At 42.0% G+C, this 12,043-nt stretch overlaps 1 non-coding gene across 1 annotated transcript; it reads right to left on the reverse strand.

Moving 5' to 3' along the window:
- Window positions 1–9,769: 9,769 nt before the first annotated feature.
- LOC129854636 (U7 small nuclear RNA) lies at window positions 9,770–9,823 on the reverse strand. The gene has a single exon (XR_008759346.1). It is a non-coding gene; the product is annotated as a U7 small nuclear RNA (small nuclear RNA).
- Window positions 9,824–12,043: the final 2,220 nt, after the last annotated feature.

The following is a 12,043-nucleotide window of genomic DNA, read 5'->3' on the forward strand; positions in this document are numbered from 1 at the left end:
TGACTTGTTCGGTCTTTCAACTCCCGCAGTGCTGATATTATCTCTGAAGCCAAGTTTAGACAGGATAAACCCTCAAAGCCCTGACATTAAGCACCATATGCGCTACTAGGGTGCAGTGACATAGTCGGTAGAGCCTCATGAAGGTATGGGGGATACCCCAGCATGCCGCAGTATAAATCTGTTGAACAAAGATGCCTTAAACAATGCCCATGATGTAGCCATATCGCTGGTGGAGTGAGCCCTCAAGTGTTCTGGAAGTATTAAACCCTTGCTATAATATTCCATTTGAGCAGCCTCCATTATCCATAGGGATAAACGCCGGCGAGAAAAGGTCATCCCTGTGTGGGGAGGAGCCCAAGAGACAAAGTTCTGATCGATCTAGTAGGGCTCTCATCCTGTCCAATGCGTGGACTGGACACAAGTGGTGGAGACACTTTTCCTCCATTATGTAGCCATGCAGTGAGTGAAAAGCCAGCAGCTCTTAACATTAAGAAAATGATAAGCTCCACTTGTTTTGTGCACAAAACACAGGGTTAGGTTGTAAAGCAACCTTCCCATGCTTTTGAAGCTGGCTCGAACAGCGGCTGTGGAATGGCCTCAAGCATAACAGACACATCCAAGGATGGGACTAGTTGTTTGTCTACTGGGTGTAAGTGACGATCACCCTGCATAAAACAGCAGATCAGGGGCTGTTTCCCCACTGTATTATTGTTAAAACCTATATGGCAGGCGGGCCAAACACAAGCCACTCATATAGTGAGCGTCTGGCAGGGGCTCTAGCTCTCTGAACAGTCTGCACAACTTTCAGAGGTAGATCTGTAGCATTAACATTCATCCTCTCACAGTTCAGTCTCAAAGCGCCACATGCCCAGCCCGGGGTTGGAAGATCTCTCTGTTTGCTTGGGTCGGCTGATCCCTGCATAACGGTAGCTGCCAGGATGTAGGTGGAGCATGTCTGCCTTTGGCTTAAAATTGCTATACTTAGTAACAGAGAGACCGACAGGGCCCATAAACCTTGGAATCTAGGCATGTTCAATGCAATTTTTCCCTTCGAGAGGGGCTTTAACCTCCTTGTAGGCTATTGCTCATGCACCCAAATGAGCCAGTTGATGACAGCTAGGTTTTCCCTTAGTGGAGAAGTGAGACATTTTTATCAGTTATGTCGAGTGCACATACCGGGGAGTAGAGCGGAAGATCTGTAACAAAGGCATATCAAATCAAATCAAACTTTATTTGTCACCTGCACCAAATACAACTTCTGCAGACCTTACTGTCACGCCCTGGCCACAGAGAGGTTTTTATTCTCTATTTTGGTTAGGCCAGGGTGTGACTAGGGTGGGCATTCTAGTTTCTTTATTTCTATGTTTTCTATTTCTTTGTTTGTGGCCGAGTGTGGTTCCAATCAGAGGCAGCTGTCTATCGTTGTCTCTGATTGGGAATCCTACTTAGGCAGTCCTTTTCCCCTCTTTCATCTGTGGGTTCTAAATTTTGCATTGGTTGTTATTTTGCCCTGCAGAACGTCACGTTCGTATTTTGTTTTGTTGTTTGTCTGTGGTCATTAAAGAAATAAATAGAATGAACACGTACAACGCTGCACTTTGGTCCACTTCTTCCCATGACGATCGTGACACTTACTGTGAAATACTTACTTACTTGCCCTTAACCAACAGTGCAGGTCAAGAAAGAGTAAAGAAACATTTGACCAAATAAACTGAAGTAAAAAAATGATAAAAAGTAACGCAATAAAATAACAACAACGAGGCTACAGTGTATACAGGGGGTACCGGTACCGAGTCAATGTGCGGGGGTACAGGTTAATCAAGGTAATTTGTACATGTAGGTAGGGGTGAAGTGACTATGCATAGATAATAAAACAAATGGAGGGGGGGGGGGGTGTCAATGTAAATAATCTGGTGGCCATTTGATGAATTGTTCAGCAGTCTTATTGCTTGGGGGTAGAAGCTGTTGAGGAGCCTTTTGGTCCTAGACTTGGTGCTTGCCATGCGGTAGCGGAGAAAACAGTCTGACTTGGATAACTGGAGTCTTTGACAATTGTTGGGGCTTTCCTCTGACACCGCCAAGTCTATAGGTCCTGGATGGCAGGAAGCTTGGCTCTAGTGATGTACCACGCCGTAGGCACTTTTTGAGGATCTGGGGACACACGCAAAATGTTTTCATTCTCCTGAGGGGGAAAGGTGTTGTCGTGCCCTCTTCACGACTGTCTTGGTGTGTTTGAACCATGATAGTTCATTGGTGATGTGGACACCAAGGAACTTGAAACTCTCGACCCGCTCCACTACAGCCCTGTCAATGTTAATAAGGATTAGCCACTTTTTTTCAATTTTCACCTAAAATGACATACCCAAGTCTAATGGGGGCCTGTTTGGCCTGCCTTTTCCTATAGTCCACGATCAGCTCCTTTTTCTTGCTCACATTGAGGGAGAGGTTGTTGTCCTGGCACCACACTGCCAGGTCTCTGACCTCCTCCCTATAGGCTGTCTCATCGTTGTCGGTGATCAGGACTACCACTGTTGTGTCGTCAGCAAACTTAATGATGGTGTTGGAGTCGTGTTTGGCCATGAAGTTGTGGGTGAACAGGGAGTACAGGAGGGGACAAAGCAAACACCCCTGAGGGGCCCCAGTGTTGATAATCAGCACATCAGAAGTGTTGTTGCATACCCTTACCACCAGGGGGCGGCCCGTCAGGAAGTCCAGGATCCAGTTGCAGATGGAGGGGTTTAGTCGCAGGGTCCTTAGCTTAGTGATGAGCTTTGTGGGCACTATGGTGTTGAACGCTGAGCTGTAGTCAATGAACAGCATTCTCACATAGGTGTTCCTTTTTTTGCTTGTAAGCAGGAATCAGGAGGATGGAATTATGGTCAGATATTCCAAGTGGAGGGCGGGGGAGAGCTTTATATGCATCTCTGTGTGTGAAGTCTAGAGTTTTTTTCCTCTGGTTGCACATGTGCAATGCTGGTAGAAATTAGGTAAAACAGATTTAAGTTGTCCTGCATTAAATTCCCTGGCCACTAGGAGCGCTGTTTCTGGGTAAGCATTTTCTTGTTCGCTTATGGCCTTATGTAGCTGATTGAGTATGGTCTTAGTGCCAGCATCGTTTTTTTGGTGGTAAATAGACGGCTACGAATAATATAGATGAGAACTCTCTTAGTAGATAGTGTGGTAAATAGCTTATCATAAAGTGCTCTACCTCAGGCGAGCAATACGTCAAGACTTATTTAATATTAGACATTGCACACCAGGTGTTACCAAACGTAGCTTCTCTGTCCTGCCGGTGCTTGGAAAATCCCGCCAGCTCTATATTATCCATGTCGTCGTTCAGCCACAACTCGGTGAAACATAAGATATTACAGTTTTTAGTGTCCAGTTGGTAGTAGGCTATAATCTATATCGTGGGTCATCCATTTTATTTTCCAATGATTGCACGTTGGCCAATAGAAGGGATGGCAGTGGGAGTTTACTCACTCGCCTACGAATTCTCAGAAGGCAGCCTGACCTCCGTCCCCTTTTTCTCCCTCTTTTCTTCAAGCAAATGACGGGTATTTGGGCCCGTTCCCGAGAAAGCAGTATATCATTTGCGTTGGATTCGTTAAAGAAAAATTATTCTTCCAGTTCGAGGTGGGTAATTGCTGTTCTGATGTCCAGAAGTTATTTTCGATCATAAGAGACGGTAGCAGCAACATTATGTACAAAATAAGTTAAAAAAATAAGTTACAAACAATACGAGAAAACTGTCAAAATGGCACAGTTGGGGCCTCCCGGGTGGCGCAGTGGTCTAGAGCACTGCATCGCAGTGCTAACTGCGCCACCAGAGTCTCTGGGTTCGCCCCCAGGCTCTGTCGCAGCCGGCCGCGACCGGGAGGTCCGTGGGGCGACGCACAATTGGGCTAGCGTCGTCCGGGTAAGGGAGGGTTTGGCCGGTAGGGATTTCCTTGTCTCATCGCGCTCCAGCGACTCCTGTGGCGGGCTGGGCGCAGTGCGTGCTAGCCAAGGGGGCCAGGTGCACGGTGTTTCCTCCGACACATTGGTGCGGCTGGCTTCCGGGTTGGAGGCGCGCTGTGTTAAAGAAGCAGTGCGGCTTGGTTGGGTTGTGCTTCGGAGGACGCATGACTTTCGACCTTCGTCTCTCCCGAGCCCGTACGGGAGTTGTAGCGATGAGACAAGATAGTAATTACTAGCGATTGGATACCACGAAATTGGGGAGAAAAGGGGATAAAAAAAATATATATAAAAAATAAAAATAAATGGCACAGTTGGTTAGGAGCACGTAAAACGTCAGCCATCCCCTCCGGCGCCATTCTAACCCTTGTAAGCACATATCAGATGTGTTCAGATGGTCCTATAGCCGCCATGCCATATTGGTACAACACAAAGTATAGTGCCTAGTGGTGGCTATCGCTAAAGTTTTAGCGGTATCGAGGGGAGAGCTTTAGCTAAGGTGCGCTTGCGATCAGTTATATAAAGCGTCAGCTAGCCTGTCTTATGCCATCTCGTGGACCAGACGATAGAATGGGGACAAGCTCAAATGGAAAGTACAAATGAGGTAAATGAGGGTAGAAGTAATGTGTAGGTAGAAGAGTGTGTAGGTAGAAGAGTTAGCAGAAAGAGCTAGCTAGCGGGTCCTAGCATTACTGAACGATGGTAGCTCCTGGAGTTAGATGCATTTGCCCCCTGGGCTAAATGCCTAGCTATTGTTAGCTTCGACTAGTAGTGTGCCGTGGGCTAACCGAGTCCCAGCAGGAGACTCGCCCTGTGCAAGGGTAAAAGTAGCCAAAGCTACCCAGGCTATGTGTGTGCTGTTCGATGCTTAGCTGTGTAGCTAGATAATCCTGTCTAGCTATAGGAAGCACACTGCCGGGTGCCTGGCTTGGGTCACATTGGCAAAAGGTAACGGTAGCATGACTCCAATGAGTTGGGTACAAGCCTGTCAAACCAGATGGAAATGGTTCCATCTGGTTTGCTTAATATAAGGAATGAAAAATTATTTTGATATTTAAAGCTGCAATATGTAACTTTTGGGGTGACCTGACCAAATTCACTTAGAAATATGATTTATAGCTCTGTCATTGTCATTGAAAGCAAGTCTAAGAAGCAGTAGATTAGTTCTATGTGCCCAAGTTCTATGCTTCCTGTTCTTTTGTTTAGTTTCTGTGTCTTTTACTTTTGATTTTGTACACCAGTTTCAAACAGCTGAAAATACAATATTTGTTGTTATGGAAAATATATTTCACAGTGGTTTAGATGGTTCAATGGTTTTCTATACTCATGAGTGCTTGTTTTGTCACATAAACTGAAAATAGGCAAACTATTAGAATTTTTGCAACTAGGAAATGCCGGAGGGATTTCTGCATAGTGCACCTTTACAGTGCCTTCAGAAAGTATTGACACTCGTTGACTTTTTCTACATTTTCTTGTGTTACTGTCACGTTCCTGACCTATTTCTGTTAGTTTGTTGTATGTGTTAGTTGGTCAGGACGTGAGTTTGGGTGGGCATTCTATGTTTTCTGTTTCTATGTTGGTTTATGGGTTGCCTGGTAGGGCTCTTAATTAGAGGCAGGTGTTTGGCGTTCCTCTAATTAAGAGTCATATTTAGGTAGGTGTTTTCACAGTGTTCGTTGTGGGTGGTTGTCTCCTGTGTCTGTGTATGTCGTTGCGCCACACGGGACTTTTTTCGGTTTATGTAGTCTGTTCCTGTTTCATGCGTTCTTCGTTATATGTAAGTTCTTATGTTCAGGTGCGTCTACGTCGTTTGTTGTTTTGTTAGTGTATAGTCGAGTTCGTGTTTTCTTTAATAAAATATGTCTTCAAACTCCGCTGCATATTGGTTCAATCCCTGCTCCTCCTCTTCTGATGAAGAGGAAGAGGAAAGCCGTTACAGTTACAGCCTGAAGTAAAAATCGATTAATTTGAGATTTTGTATCACTGGCCTATTTTTATAAATTTTTACAAATTAATATAACATTAAGAGCTGAGTCAATAAATATTCAACCCATTTGTTATGGCAAGCCTAAATAAATTCAGGAGTAAATTTTGCTTAACAAGTCACGTAATATGTTGTATGGACTTACTCTGTGTCTAATAATACTGTTTAACATGATTTTTGAATGGCTGCCTCATTTCTGTATCCCACACAATTATCTGTAAGGTCCATCAGTCCAGCAGTGAATTTCAAACAGAGTCAACCATAGAGCAGGGAGGTTTTCCAATGCCCTGGAAAGAAGGGCACCTATTGGTAGATGAGTAGAAATTAAAAAGAGGACACTGAATTTCCCTTTGAGCATGGTGAAGTTATTAATTACACTTTGGATGGTGTATCAATACACCCAGTCACTACAAAGATACAGGCGTCTTTCCTAACTCAGTTGCCGGAGAGGAAGGAAACCGCTCAGGGATTTCACCATGAGGCCAATAGTGACCTTAAAACAGTTTAATGGCTGTGATAGGAGAAAACAGATGATGGATCAACAGCATTGTAGTTACATCCCAATACTAACCTAAATGACAGAGGGAAAAGAAGGATGCCTGTGCAGAATAAAAATATTCCAACACATGCATCCTGTTTGCAACAAGGCACTAAAGTAATACTGAAAAAAATGTGGCAAAGAAATTAACTTAATGTCCTGAATACAAACCTTCAGGTTTGGGGCAAGTCCAACACAACACATTACTGAGTACCACTCTTCATATTGTCAAGCATGGTGGTGGCTGCATCATGTTATGGGTATACTTGTCATCGGCAAGGACTCTTTTATTTTTATAGAGCTAAGCACAGGCAAAATCCTAGAGGAAAACCTGGTTAATGGTGCTTTCCAACAGACACTGGGAGACAATTTCACCTTTCAGCAGGACAATAACCTAAAACACAAGGCCAAATATACTCTGGAGTTGCTTACCAAGACGACATTGAATGGTTCTGAGTGATCTAGTTACAGTTTTGACTTAAATCGTCTTGAAAATCTTTGGCAAAATTATCAAGAATCAAGGTAAGATCCAAGTGCAGACTGTGTGAAGTAACAATGTTTATTGTAACCACAGGGGCAGGCAAACGACAGGTTTGTGAAAGGCAGGAAGGGTTCGAATAATCTAGAGTAGGTGCAAGGTACAGGATGGCAGGCAGGCTCAGAGTCAGGAACAGGCAGAGTTCAGTAATCCAGAGGTGGAGCAAAGGTACAGGACGGCAGGCAGGTTCAGGGTCAGATACGGGCAGAGTGGTCAGGCGGGCGGGTACAGGGTCAGGACAGGCAAGGGTCAAAAAACAGAAAGATGAGAAAAAGAGAGGCTAGGAAAAGACAGGAGCTGACAGGACGAACGCTGGTAAGCTTGACAAACAAGACGAACTGGCAACAGACAGACAGAAAACACAGGTATAAATACCCAGAGGATAAGTGGGGAAGTAGGGTGACACCTGTAGGGGTGGAGACAAGCACAAGGATAGGTGAAACATGACAGAAAATGGCTGTCTAGCAATGGTCAACAACCAGCTTTTTAAAGAATAATGTGCTAATATTGTACAATCCAGTTGTGCAAAGCTGTTAGAGACTCACAGCGGTCATTTTTGCCAAAGGTGATTCTAACGTATTTACTCAGGGGTGTGAATATACTTCTGTATTTAATTTTCAATACATTTGCAAAAATGTCTAAAAACATGTTTCCACTTTGCCATTATTGGGTATTGTGTGTAAATGTGTGAGGGAGAAAGAATCTATTTAATTCATGTTGAATTCAGGCTGTAACACAACAAAAAGAGGAATAAGTCAAGTGGTATGAATACTTTCTGAAGGAACTGTAAGTATATTTTAGCAATTACATTTACTTTTGATACTTGAGTATATTTAAAACCAAATACATTTAGACTTTAACTTATGTAGTATTTCACTGGGTGACATTCACTTTTACTTGAGTAATTTTCTATAAAGGTATCTTTACTTTTACTCAAGTATGGCAATTGGGTACTTCTTCCACCACTGCTACCAACCAGGCCATACAGACAGTCAAGCAATGTTAGAGGATCTATGGATCTACGGAGTCAACTAAAATAAGATTTTAGGGCTAAGCTAACATTCTAATTTCCTCTCACACACTAAATAGACCATATCTAAGGTTTATGGCATATTTCCAGTAAGGTAACTCTTTCACCTCCCTGCTCCATCTGGCATGGAGAAAAGTGTCACGTTGTAAATTATCAGAACGTGTTCCTCTTAATGTTACGTCCGTTGTTGGAATGAGACCAAGGTGCAGCGTGGTAGGCGAACATCTTACTTTTATTTAAAATGAACACCAAAACCCAACAAAATACAATACGACCATAAAGTTCTGCATACTATAAACAAACTAACCAAATCAAGATCCCACAACCTAAGGTGGGAAAAATGGCTGCCTAAGTATGATCCCCAATCAGAGACAACGATAGACAGCTGCTTCTGATTGGGAGCCATACCAGGCCAAACAAAGAAATAGGAAAACTAGATTGCCCTCCCAAATCACACCGTGACCTCACCAAATAGAGAAATAGAAAGGCTCTCTAAGGTCAGGGCGTGACACTTAAGGGATTTCAAAACACAGAGGGACCTTACAAAAGCTATGGAGTGCACCACCCCTCAGGCTGAGAATACAACAGTACAGAGAACATTTATTTGGTATTATTTACTCATAAATTGAACTTGATGGTATAATAACACACAAAAACATACTTGTGAATGTTTTCTTAAATCATCTATCATCATACATCTCATGTATCATCATAAATGACACTTAAACTAAAAAACATTTGTGAGCATAACAAACAGCAAGACTCTCCAGGATAAAATGAATAAGTCAATGAACAATTTGTCCATAGGCTACTCTACATTATGTATGGCTCAGGGCAACATATCAAGTTGAAGAATACATTTGTGATGAATTGAACTTCAGTTTATGAGTGGGCTATGGTATAGCCTACATACAGCAAGGTCACATTTCAGTTGGGGTACATCCAAATCATCTCTGTGTAGGGTGCACCCTTCACTGCTACCTATGGAAATTTTACGTCATGCCCCTTCATGATTACAGCTATTTTTTAAGACCACCTTTAACTTTGTCTTTTTCCAATGGGAGCCCTGCCAGGATGGAAAAGTAAATATGTAATGTGCTGAACATTCATTTCAGATGGAAAAAACTATAAAGCTGTCTTTTTGCGTAAATACATCAAGATAACATAACAACCAGGTGGCTCGAGTTCAAAGCTGTTTTGGAAGGCTAAGGTAGAGTATACATGGAGACGAATCACCGTGCGGAGCAGCCCTGCAGATGTGATTAGAGTAGTAGTATAGTAGAGCTCTTAGTGTAGCTAGCTCTTACGGATAGAAAACTGAAGCAAGAGAAAACATGGTATCCGTCCCAAATGGCACCCTTAAGTGCACTTCCTCCCTGGTCAAAAGTAGTGCACTAAAAAGTGAATAGGGTGCCATTGGAGATGCATTCATGAATCTAAATTAGTACTGTTTCTGGAAACAGGAAATATAAACTAAGTAACACTAAAGTTACGGATGAATGAATGACCACCCATGGGACTGCCCTAAATGAAAAAATACTACAGAATACTGTAGTCCACAAAAATACTACAGTGAATACTGTGGTATTTAATGTAGTATTTGCGGTAGTATACTGTAGTATTTACAGTTAACTATAGTATAAATACTGTCAAAAAGAAAACTGTAGTATATCTATAGTAATTAATGTAGTGTTTTTGTTATATTATCTTTGACATAGAAGAGGAGGCTTTCTCCTTCAGGAAACCTACTGGAGAAATACTAAAAGAGCAAATTTAGCTAACATTACCGTAGTATTTATTCTATAGTATACTAAAATATTCTAGAGGAAGTACTACACATGATTGAAGAATGCTACAGTGTGTAGTATAGTATTCTACAGTATATTACATTTTATTATAGAATTCTACAGTAAACTGTAATATTTTTTAATGTGGGTGTGTCCATAAAAATCCCCTCTTTTATCTTCACTTTTAGTATCAGTATCAATAAAGATGTAGGAGTCAGACCCACACAGCTCTGCTCACCCCATAATGCAACAGCTGTTGGTGGTTTCTATGTTGGAGGATGGTTTAGGAAATTCACTTAAAATTGTTGGCATGCGAAGCTGCGGAACATAATTGAGCAATAACTGAACTTTTAATATGATGTCAGATTGGGATTGGCTGCCTGAAAGTAATGAATCTGTCCTCATGAGGCTAGTGTGCTCTCTGGACAAAACATAGAAGACTTATACGAGAGCATTAACATGTCTTCTACATGTTGCTGCATTCATAAATATTATGTGGCTGCATGGTCTAATGTCATCTCTCATCATTATGGTCTAGCACTTCCAGTAAGCCAATGGAATGATTTGGCCAAAGTGTCTGCTGTGTCCTTGAAAAAAAAAGTGTTTTTGCAAAATGTGAAATAATTGATTTAAGTAGTGTGTAAAATGAATATGCCTACTCGGAATAGAGGAGTTCTTGAAAAATAAAGAATTCCATATTCCAGAATAGAAAAGAGATGCTCTGTACCATCACTTGCTATGTCATATGTTACAGTTATCTGGGTTTAGTTTTGCCTACAGTGCTTCAACCTACCCAGTCCTTTTCAGATCAGTGGTCACTGAGGATAACACAGCGATGTGTGCTATATAGGCAGGTCCCTGCCGTTCTGCCGCCATAGGCAAGACCAAAAAATGACGCCCCCTGCAAAACTAGAACAATCCCAATGACATCGAAAATGTCTAAAAGACACTAAATTAGCATGTCTAAAATACATATTTTCCAGACATTGATGTTAGGTTCAATGTAGGTTCTGAATTAATGGTGAAAGGTTTTTTTTCCGTATGTTTAAAATACATATTTTCCAGGACGCTGAAAAGGCATTTGGACTTTGAAATCAGGCATTTTTTTGGTTCTGGACTCAAGTTGAAAATAAGTTATGTTTGGGCCAAATCAAGGCTGGTCCAGGCCAGACAAAATCTGAACCAAATCTGATTTTGAATGCCATTCTATGTGGTAAGCCTACCGTATGTAAAACACTGAAAAACAACTGGAACCGGACTGGAACAAAAAAAGACGTCCAAAAGACGTTGGCTCGTGCTTACTGGGGTGTAGCCTACTGTACCATTTCTGCCAGCAATGGAATTTTATGAATGCCCATCCAAGTGGTAGACCCACCATTTGTAAAATAGGCCATTGCATTGGCTTTATTAGTCCTGATCCCTGTGACTAATCAATTTGTCTATTTAAGCTCTGAATATCAGCTACCCAACTTTATCAGGAGTTATCGAGAGCCTATTTGCAATGTGTTTACACAGTTGGAAATGCTGAATTATTTTCTTCTTCACTATGATCAACTTATCAAAGATATACGGATACAAACTTGAAACCACTGATCATGACAAAGGGGTGATACTCCTGGACAACAGTGATTGTCCAATTTACTTTGACCTGTCCTGTCCTGTTTTTAGGATATGTTGTTTGTTAACATGACATAACATTTTTATTTCATTGAGGGACATTTAGGTTAGGCTATTTGATTGGAGAAACCTGCACGATGTAAAAAGTGTCAGTCTCATTACATTGTCATACACCTTATCTCCAGCCTGTAGGCTACAGAAAAGGCCACATACTCTTTCTACCATATCCTATATCTGTTACATGAGTTATGTTTGATGATTGTTCTGACCGCACGTTGGTGGAGCTCTGCAGAGATGCGTCTCTCCAACAGCACCCAGAAGTGCGCTGGGAATGGACAAGTAAAATATTTTGTGCCCTTGCCCTTGACAAAGTGGGCTCTGCTTATCAAAGGGTGGCATCAGCGCTCACCTAAAAAGCCCATATGCCACTGGTTGAGAGAAATTGACATTGGTTTTAGTCATAATTATGTGAGGTTTTATGTGTTATTGGAGGTGAGTCTTGATCAGGTTAGCTCAGAAAATGCTGCCCTCGTCAATTTTTAAATTTTCCTAAACCTCAACTTCAAAATACTCTCCTGCAACCCGCCTCACC

Source organism: Salvelinus fontinalis, chromosome 4 (assembly GCF_029448725.1).
Source record: "Salvelinus fontinalis isolate EN_2023a chromosome 4, ASM2944872v1, whole genome shotgun sequence".
Lineage (NCBI taxonomy): Eukaryota > Metazoa > Chordata > Actinopteri > Salmoniformes > Salmonidae > Salvelinus > Salvelinus fontinalis.